Here is a 9,570-nt window from a genome sequence, read left to right as displayed (position 1 = left end):
CGAATATTTTTCATGGTATTAGAGCCTACCACAAGACAAATGTGGGCCCACATTACTTACCCCATGACAAGGACCAGGAAAAATATCGGCCTGCACGTAAGGGTGTTGAGAAATAGTTTCACATTGTCTGTGGACAAGATTTTGGGCATGTTTATTAGAAATGTGCAACCATGTCTTATTGAATCGATTTTATGAGATGAATTATGCCCACAAATATTCTTCAATCACATTTGAGAGGACTATGACACAAATCCGTGCATGTAAGCATATGACAAATCAAAGCCATATCGTTGATCATATATTAATTATTAGAGATAAAATATTAACACACTATATAATTTGTACAAATGTTATAGTTTGTAAAGTTAGTAATATGGTCATGCATGCATGACAGCTGTGATCCATCCGTTTGCTGAACACATAGCGTATTTCACACTCTTCGTAATCCCATTGTTGACAGCAGTGCTCACCGGAACTGCCTCTATTGCATCCTTCTTCGGATACGTCACATATATTGATTTTATGAACAACTTGGGTCACTGCAATTACGAGCTCATTCCGATGTGGCTCTTCTCCATCTTTCCCCCTTTCAAGTACCTCATGTATACGTATCCGGCTTCTATGCGGTAGTGAAGGCTACCGCATAGATGCGGTTATTCAAACTATACGGATCCCATGTATACCCCCTCGTAAGTCTCCTCTCCCACCTATACTTTTTGTTCTAATCTATAATTTTTGTTATCTCTATTATTGTTGTTTTGTTTGTGTGAATTTCAAGAAATTATGATCTAGAATATTTGACTCAACAGGTATCATTCACTGCATCACACCCAATTCCGTATCAATTATTCTCTTTTCATGCCTATATATATATATATATGATTACTTGTATGGGACCATGGACAAGTCCTTAGATACTCTTTACGAGGCTTCACTAAAAAAACCTAAAGAGTCACCTGATGTGATACATTTAATGCATCTTACCATGCTAGAATCCATCTATCATCTACGGCTAGGATTTTCTTCCTTGGCCTCTAGGCCCACACATCCAAATGGTACATGTGGTTGATGTGGCTTGTGACATTATTATGGTCTTTGTTTCTAACCTGGAGCTATGGCCGTACGTTTGTTCTAGAGAACATGACCTTCCAAAAGCTGAAATGGCAGTCTTGGTTGGTACCAATATACATATACAAGTAAGAAAGATTCATTTCTATGACTACTGGATTTGGCTTGTGTTATGTTTTGATACATGCGTTTTAATTTCAACGAGTTCAGTTCTAGTTAAAATTGAGCCCAGACCAAACTAGATTATTTTTGGTCACATTCAATTTGATTCAGCTAGTTGTTTTTGTTTTTTAATTTAACTTCTTCCTTTGCTTTTATTATTATTATTATTATTATTATTATCTTCTAGTACATGTTACAATGGCGAAAGGAATCCCTCAACAACTTGATTGAAGAAGCTATACTAAATGCTGAAGTGAAGGGAGCTAAGGTGCTAAGTTTAGGTCTTCTAAATCAGGCAAGTAAATCTAACTTTCATAAAAACAGAAACTATACTTATCTTAGCCAAAAGTCTTATTTTTTATATTTTATGATCCCCATCATGAGCTCATCCTATTGGAAATATTGAAAAAAAAAAGAAAGAAAAAGAGACATTCATTCTTTATCATAGTATTTGATCGCCATTTATTTATGTAAATTTTTGTAGGGGGAGGAACTTAATAAAAATGGTGAGCTTTACATCCAAAAGAACCCTCAGCGTGGAATAAAGCTGGTGGATGGAAGTAGCTTAGCAGTGGCTGTGGTACTAAATAGCATTCCAAAAGGAACAACTCGGGTGTTTTTAAGGAGCAACCTAAGGTTGCTTATGCCATTGCCGATGCTCTATGTGAAAGGGGTATCCAGGTACGTTTTAACAGTAGAATTCTTGCTCAGCCTAGATTGCAATGTTTTTATTTTTTCTTTATTAAAATTTTTTTTTCTAATTGTATCAGGTGGGTACCATACAAGGATGAGCATGCGAAGCTTCAATTAAGGCTCACCACAAAGTCGAGAAATAACTTGATCCTTTCATCAAGTTATGCTGATGTGAAGGTAAAATGTGCAACCCATTTCATGATTGCTCGCGACAAATACAATTAGGGATACTATATCTTTTATTGTAAGTTTTGTATAAATTAACGTGACACATATGTTAGGTACTAAACAATTAAATTTGATTGACTTATGTGGCAGTGCCATGTGCATTGTCACGTCTGTTTGTAAGTCCACATGCCACTTACCACACCTGTTGTTAAATAATTAAATTTAATAAGTTGTTGACATAGTAGTGGCACGTGCACTGCCACATAATGAGTTTGTAACGAGATTATAGTAAATATTATAGCATCATATGACACTATATATATATATATATATATATAATAAATGACACTATATTTAATATGACATAATGAGAGATTTGCAAACATGGTTCGTGGGAGATAGATGGAAAGAAGAAGAACAACTGAAGGCATCAAAAGGAACAGTATTTATTCCTTTTTCCCAGTTCCCACCAAAGAAAATGCGGAAAGATTGCTTCTTCTACACCACACTTGGCGATGATCGCTCCCACATCTTTGATCAACATGCACTCACTACAACAATTTAATTTTTTAGTTACGATCCATTAGTAACGTGTTAACACGTTACTAAAGCGTAGTAACGTGTTAATAGTAACGTGTTTGACGTGTTGTGAAAGTAGTCGTGACTAAATTAAATTTAGTAACGTGTCAGATTCTGACACGTTACAATTTGGTAAAGTGTTAAACAATAACACGTTACAATAAATTTTGTAACGTGTATATTCTCGCACGTTACGAAATGGTAACGTGCTAGAACCTGCCACGTTACCATATATGGTAACGTGGCAGATTATGCCACGTTACCATGCTTAGTAACGTGGCAGATTATGCCACATTACCAAATGGTAACGTGGTGTAATCTTCACACGTTACCATACTTGGTAAGGTGGCAGATTCTGCAACATTACCATTTGATAACGTGGCAGAATCTCCCACGTTACCAAATTTGACTGGGGAAATTTTTATTTTTTTATTTTTATTTTTATTTTTTTTCAATTTTCTCCGCTCATACGTTGTATCCACAATTCTATTGGTAACCTGATATACGAGTCACATATACTACAATTCAAACTATCAATCCAACTATCACAAATACCACAATCCAAACTATATAGTTTGGATTCAAATAACAATTCAACTATCCAACTATCCACAATTCAATTCAACTATCCAACTATCCACAAATACCACAATTCAATTCAACTATCCACAATCCAACTACCACAAATAATCCAACATTAAATATATACACAAATACTCCAACATTAAATAATCCAACACTAAGGTTATGCACAAATACCAAATATCCTTAAACAAACACTGCTTCCCCCAAAGCCAAATTAACATCATGATGACCATTATCTTCCGACTTCTCCGCACTAACTGCAAATAATAAAACAAACAATCAATCAGTTAATTGACATTTGAAATATAATATTATGAACTCCTAATAGATAAGCAATGTCCAAGTAAGTGATAAAATTAACAATTGAATTATTGTCACTTAATAACCTCGACATACATATTTGCACGACATACATAAACACATACATATATATGTACATATACATTTAATTCAATGAGGCGACTTCAACAAATATAGTAAGATTAACTATATATGCAAAGCTCCAATCACAATCAAACTAACCAGGAACAGCAAAGTAGAGTATTTTGAGTTTATATATATATACTCACGGGGTGCCTGAACGACGGGTATATTGTTTAGACAAACAAGACTTCTGTCCAGCCTGTGTCTGGTGTAGGATTTCGTTCTGATCGTCGTCCTCAGCTTCTATTCTTACGTCATCTACACATGCAAATTACGTTGCAATTGTGTTAAATACAATTATGTTAGATATGACTACAATTTATTTAGCCCTTAAAATGATATTCATCTCGTAAGATAATCGTGTTACTCAAATAAAAACAATAAGAATATATTGTTACCTGATCGGCTATCAACTGAGGATCTCACAACCACTCGGGCTGGGGATTCTGCATCTTCCAGATTCCTGAAAGTCGTCACCTCCGGCTCGGACCCCATCTGTCTCGACCCCTCAAGGTTGCGAATCCGAGCCTCATACGCCGCCATCTGAGCAGCCATCTGGTCAGCCATCTGCACTAGCCTCGCATCCATTTGCTCTATGTGCTTTTCCCTCTCCGCTTGAATGGCTCTTTCCAGTTCTTCACGCGAGACCATCCCACCATGGTTCTGCGACCGTGTTTGGGACGGTGTATAGTACGAGTGGATGGTGCCACGTGTAGGCAAAATATTTTTACTAACCCCTCGTACACGACCCGCATACTCAGCCTTATTGTCGTGCGCCTGAGCATACGCGTCATCTGGTGTCCATTTAATCGTGTCCTGGGGCCCATCTACGACGTTCTCAGCAGGGTCATTTTCTGATAACTCTTCCATCCGTGCCTGTACGTGAGCATTGTTATATATATAATTGTTAAGACTCAATAAGTTAATACATAAATAAAAATTCATGACAATGTGCCTGCCACTTACAATTCGAGCTGCTGTCACCGGATTTGGGCAACTACCATCTTTCTTTTTATGAGTCTTGATATAAGTCTTGGCTCGCGTAGGAGCCTTACCCGTATTAAGTACCTGCAATAAGTTTAAACCATCAATGAAACGTTCATATATACACTACGCAGTATATGACATATATATATAGTTATGGTAAGTTATAGTAATACATCCTCATATGCCACCCTTGCATAGCTCTTCGATCCGGTGTAGTGTGGCGTTTCATTCAGTGCTCGTATTTCTTTCATGTGCGCACAAAAAGCCTACGAACACAATATGTAGACGTTATTTATAGCTAAACCACCGAACAATTACAACTAATAAAACACATATAGTTTGAAGTGACCTACTAGATAAGCGGGATTACACCATTTCACCACCAATATTTTCACGTCTATGGGGTTGTACTTTGTGGTGATCGCGCCCACCCTTGCCAACACGGTCGCAAGAGTGTCATCCACTTGAATCATAAGCTTTTGCCTTAACTTGTGCCTCAAAAGCTTCTGCTTCTCGCACATGTCTCTGAAAGCGTCTTTTTTAATTTCCTTCATATTCGACCCAGGCATGATGTAGAAGTAATTCTGCATTAATTAAAAAATAGGGTATCAAAACACTGATTGTTTTACCAAATTTAATATACAAATCCTAATTTAATATTAATATATGTTCATATCATAAATGAAGAACATCTAATCTACAATACTTACCATCAGTGAATCAAATAAATCCTCCTTGGATTGTCGTGGTACATCCTTCCAGTCGTCGGATAGCCTGATAAAAGACCCAGCCTTGCAAGTCTTGCCCATCATCCGTCTAAATTTTTTGCCACTTTGTCCTACGGGCTGCCACGCGCCATTATACTCCATGACGACCCTTTTTCCCTCAGGAATATCCCACAACTTGTGCGAGTCACTTACGGTCAGCACTTCAAAGTTATTCTCGCTATCTGCGATGATAAAGTATATATTAACACACAAATGGTTAAACATATATTATTTGAATTTGTAAACTTAATTACCACATGTACCATTATGCGTACAAATGTACATATTTATGGTTCAAAATAGCATACATACATACCAATTATGCGAACCTGATCGACAGTCAATGCTGGCCAAGCAGGGTCAGCTGTCCCATCATGCATGTCATCGGGGACTTGGGTCTCACTCTCGTCGGAGGCGCGAGGAGTAGGGTCATACCGATACCCGAACTGGGTAAGGCCTGTCGGAATGCCTGGGTATCCGAGACCACCTGTGAACGTATCACTCGAAGGGCCGGGAATGTCGGGGTCATAATCACCTGTCGCAGGTATATGTCCTTCCACATGCTGTGGAAGTATGGGTCGATACCCTGATTGCTGCATCATAAGCATAGCAACCTCCTGCGTCTCACTGTCAATCAGGGCATGATGCCCTCTCGACCCAGAAGCTTGTGTCCTCCGTCCTCTACTCGTCCCTCGAGTACTCATATCTACCTGCAAAATACATAACGCAACAAATTAGTTGTGTATAGTGTTAGAATTATTCACCGCTACTGTAAATAAAATTTGAAAATTAATGTACAAATAAATTACAAAAAACTAATCAATGTACAATATTTAATTCATATAGAATGACATATGCTTCGATTGGTGCGAAGCCGTGTCGGACGTATTGGATGTCATCATGCGGATCGTTTAGTTGATTATTGTTTAAAATGAGTGGCTCACTCTCGTGATAATTCGCATGATCATCATGAGTCACTTGACCCTGACCAACATCGTATATGTTCCTAGGTTTTGTCCTCACTGCGCAAACCCAATCTGGGTTCCTTTCATCTCCAACATAAAAAACTTGTTCCACTTGAGAAACTAGTACATACGGCTCATCACTAATCAGCTCCCCTTTATGGACAAGGTTTTTGAAGTTAACAAACGTTAGGCCATACTCGTCAACTTGGAATCCCCTGTCCCTTGTGGTGTCCGCCCAATCACACTTGAACATAATATACTTTGTCGTGTCGTAATACTCCACCTCAAGTATTTGAGTTACCTTCTCGTAGTATGTTTCGCCATCAACAGTCGGCACGCACACGCCACTATTCTGAGACCTCTTACCCACATCATGTGCGACGGTGTGAAAGAACTTGCCGTTGACCACATATCTATTATATTGGACTGCTGAGACCATTGGCCCTCTACAATGCATTACTAGTTTCTCACCCAACTCCTTCCTGCGTCGATCGTCCGAACAATCGACCTACGAAGCATATACAATGACGAAGTATAATTAGTGCAATTACGAAACATTATGGAATTCACCAGGTGTGCATGACATTAGACTTACAAAGTCACGGTACCAATCACAAAATTGATCAAAATGTTGGGTTTCCAACTGATCGTCCGTTGTTCGCCCCATGTTTGCAGTTTGTCTTATCGAATCCTTGTGCATCCTACATATCCGATATAAAATCAATTAAATTCAATTTACAACTGACGATGTTGTAGAATATGAGTATGCATATATTTATTACACAATACTCACGTCTGCAATTGGAGGAAGTCATCTGAGTTAAACAGAATGTAACGGTGAATCTGTATCAACATGAGTTGGTCGAGGACGACTCGGGTTCCAGCCCCTTTAGGCCCATCCAGGTTTCGTTGCGGCCTATTGTAAAATGTCGGTGCGTTCTTTAAATACATCGAACAGAACGTCACCAACTCGGTTGCTATGTAGCCCTCCGCAATGCATCCCTCAGGTGCCGCTTTATTACGCACACTAGATTTGAACACACCGAGACTCCTACATATCAAAACTAATCAATTATTACATCTAATAATTGTTTTTAAATAAATAAATGACAACGAAATTATAGTTTTAATTTTTTCAGGGAAATGTAACCTCTCTGCCGAATACATCCATCTATACTGTACCGGCCCACCGAGTTGGCATTCACGGACAAGATGCACCACAACATGAACCATGCTGGTGAAAAAACTAGGGGGGAATATCTGTTCCAACTTCCACAGAGTGATATAGATCCCAACCTCAAGTCGGGCCATATCCTCTTGGGTCAACACCGTTGAACATATGCCCCTGAAGAATGCAGACAACTCAACTAGCGGTCTAACCACGTTACCGGGCAGTGATCCACGCAATGCAATTGGGAGAAGCTGTTGCATCAATACGTGATTGTCATGACTGTTCAAACCCGATAATGTCCGGTCCTTAAGTTCTGCACATCTGGAAATGTTTGAGGCATATCCGTCTGGCACCCTTATATTTCGAAGCACTTTTAGGAAACTAATTTTATCCTCTTTCGACATCGTGTGGCAAGCATGAGGCATATAGATTCTTCCATTATCACCTGTAAAAGGATGAAGTGCTGGTCTCAAACCCATTTCTTGCAAGTCTTTACGGGCTTTAAGGTTGTCCTTCGTTTTTCCCTTAATGTCTAGTATTGTGCCAATTATATTGTCCATCACATTTTTTTCTATGTGCATGACATCAAGGTTGTGCCGCAATAAATTATCCTTCCAGTACGGAAAACGAAAAAAAATACTTTTCTTCTTCCACAATATATTATCAGTCCTCTTCCTCTTTGCATGTGAATTATCAATGTTAACTGACTTACCGGCACTCTCATCCCTAAATACCATCCCTTCTAACTGTTTTAAGATTTCATCTCCATCTGGAACATTGGGGGCACATTCTAGTTCTTGGTTACCGTCAAAGGTATTTCTATTCCGCCTCCACGGATGATCCATGGGCAAGTATCGCCTATGCCCCATAAAGCAAAACTTACTTCCATGTTTTAACCGTCTAGAACTTGTTGCATGCATACAGCAAGGGCATGCCTTTTCACCCCTTGTAGGCCGCCCAGACAAGTCCGCATATGCCGAAAAATCATTAATTGGCCACATGAGCTGCGCTCGGAGCATGAAATTCTTCTTCAAAGAAACATCAAATGTTCGTACCCCCACATTCCATAGTAACTGCAATTCCTCAATTAACGGTTGCATGTAGACATCTATATCCATTTCAGGTGAACTTGGGCCTGGAATAAGCAGGGATAATATGAAAGACGTTTGCTTCATGCATATCCAAGGAGGGAGGTTGTACGGTACAAGCATTACAGGCCAAGTACTGTGGGATGTGCTCATGTTCCCAAAAGGATTAAATCCATCCGAGGTTAGGCCAAGTCGTACGTTCCTACTGTCTGATGAGAAGTCCGGATATAAATTGTCGAATGACTTCCATGCTTCGCCATCGGCAGGATGCCTCAATACGCCGTCGTTAGTGCGGCCTTCTGCATGCCACCTCATATAGGGTGCAGTATGCTCTGACATAAAAAGCCTCTATAGTCGCGGTGTGATGGAAAACCACCGCAAAACCTTCACCGGACGTCTCTTACTAGACTCTATGGGGTGGCCATCCTCGTCCAAATGAATTTCATCCTTCCACTTAGATTTTCCACATTTAACACATGAATCTAAGTCCTTATTGCCCTTCCAGAACAACATACAATCATTGCGACAAGCTGGAATCTTCTCATACCCGAGACCTATGTCCCTTAGAAACTGTTTCGCCTCATATGTATTAACTGGCAGTGCTCCATCATCTGCAGGCAGCAATTGATTGATTAGCTCGAGGAAACACGAGAATATCGTATTACTAACTCCACCCACACACTTCAAATTGTACAGATGTACAGTAGCACTCAGCTTGCTATGTTTGGTCTTATCATGAAGCGGTTTGTCCGCATTTTTCAGCAATTCCTCGTACTTTCGTACGTCACCTCCATTGGATTCGTCATGCACAATGTCTTCTTCCTCTCCATGCACCTCAACCCGAGGCTCACTATTGTCATCTCTCACTTCGTGCATGCCGAATGCATCACGCAACATGGCGTGCATATTTCCAG

The 9,570-nt window shown here is 39.5% G+C and overlaps 1 pseudogene; it reads left to right on the top strand.

Moving 5' to 3' along the window:
• Positions 1 to 387: 387 nt before the first annotated feature.
• Positions 388 to 2,148, top strand: LOC132182076 (very-long-chain aldehyde decarbonylase CER1-like; annotated as a pseudogene).
• The last annotated feature ends 7,422 nt before the right edge of the window (positions 2,149 to 9,570 follow it).

This window comes from Corylus avellana, chromosome ca5 (assembly GCF_901000735.1).
Source record: "Corylus avellana chromosome ca5, CavTom2PMs-1.0".
Classification (NCBI taxonomy): domain Eukaryota; kingdom Viridiplantae; phylum Streptophyta; class Magnoliopsida; order Fagales; family Betulaceae; genus Corylus; species Corylus avellana.
The sequence above is the reverse complement of the archived record's forward strand: the minus strand, read 5'-3'. Positions and strand labels throughout refer to the sequence as shown.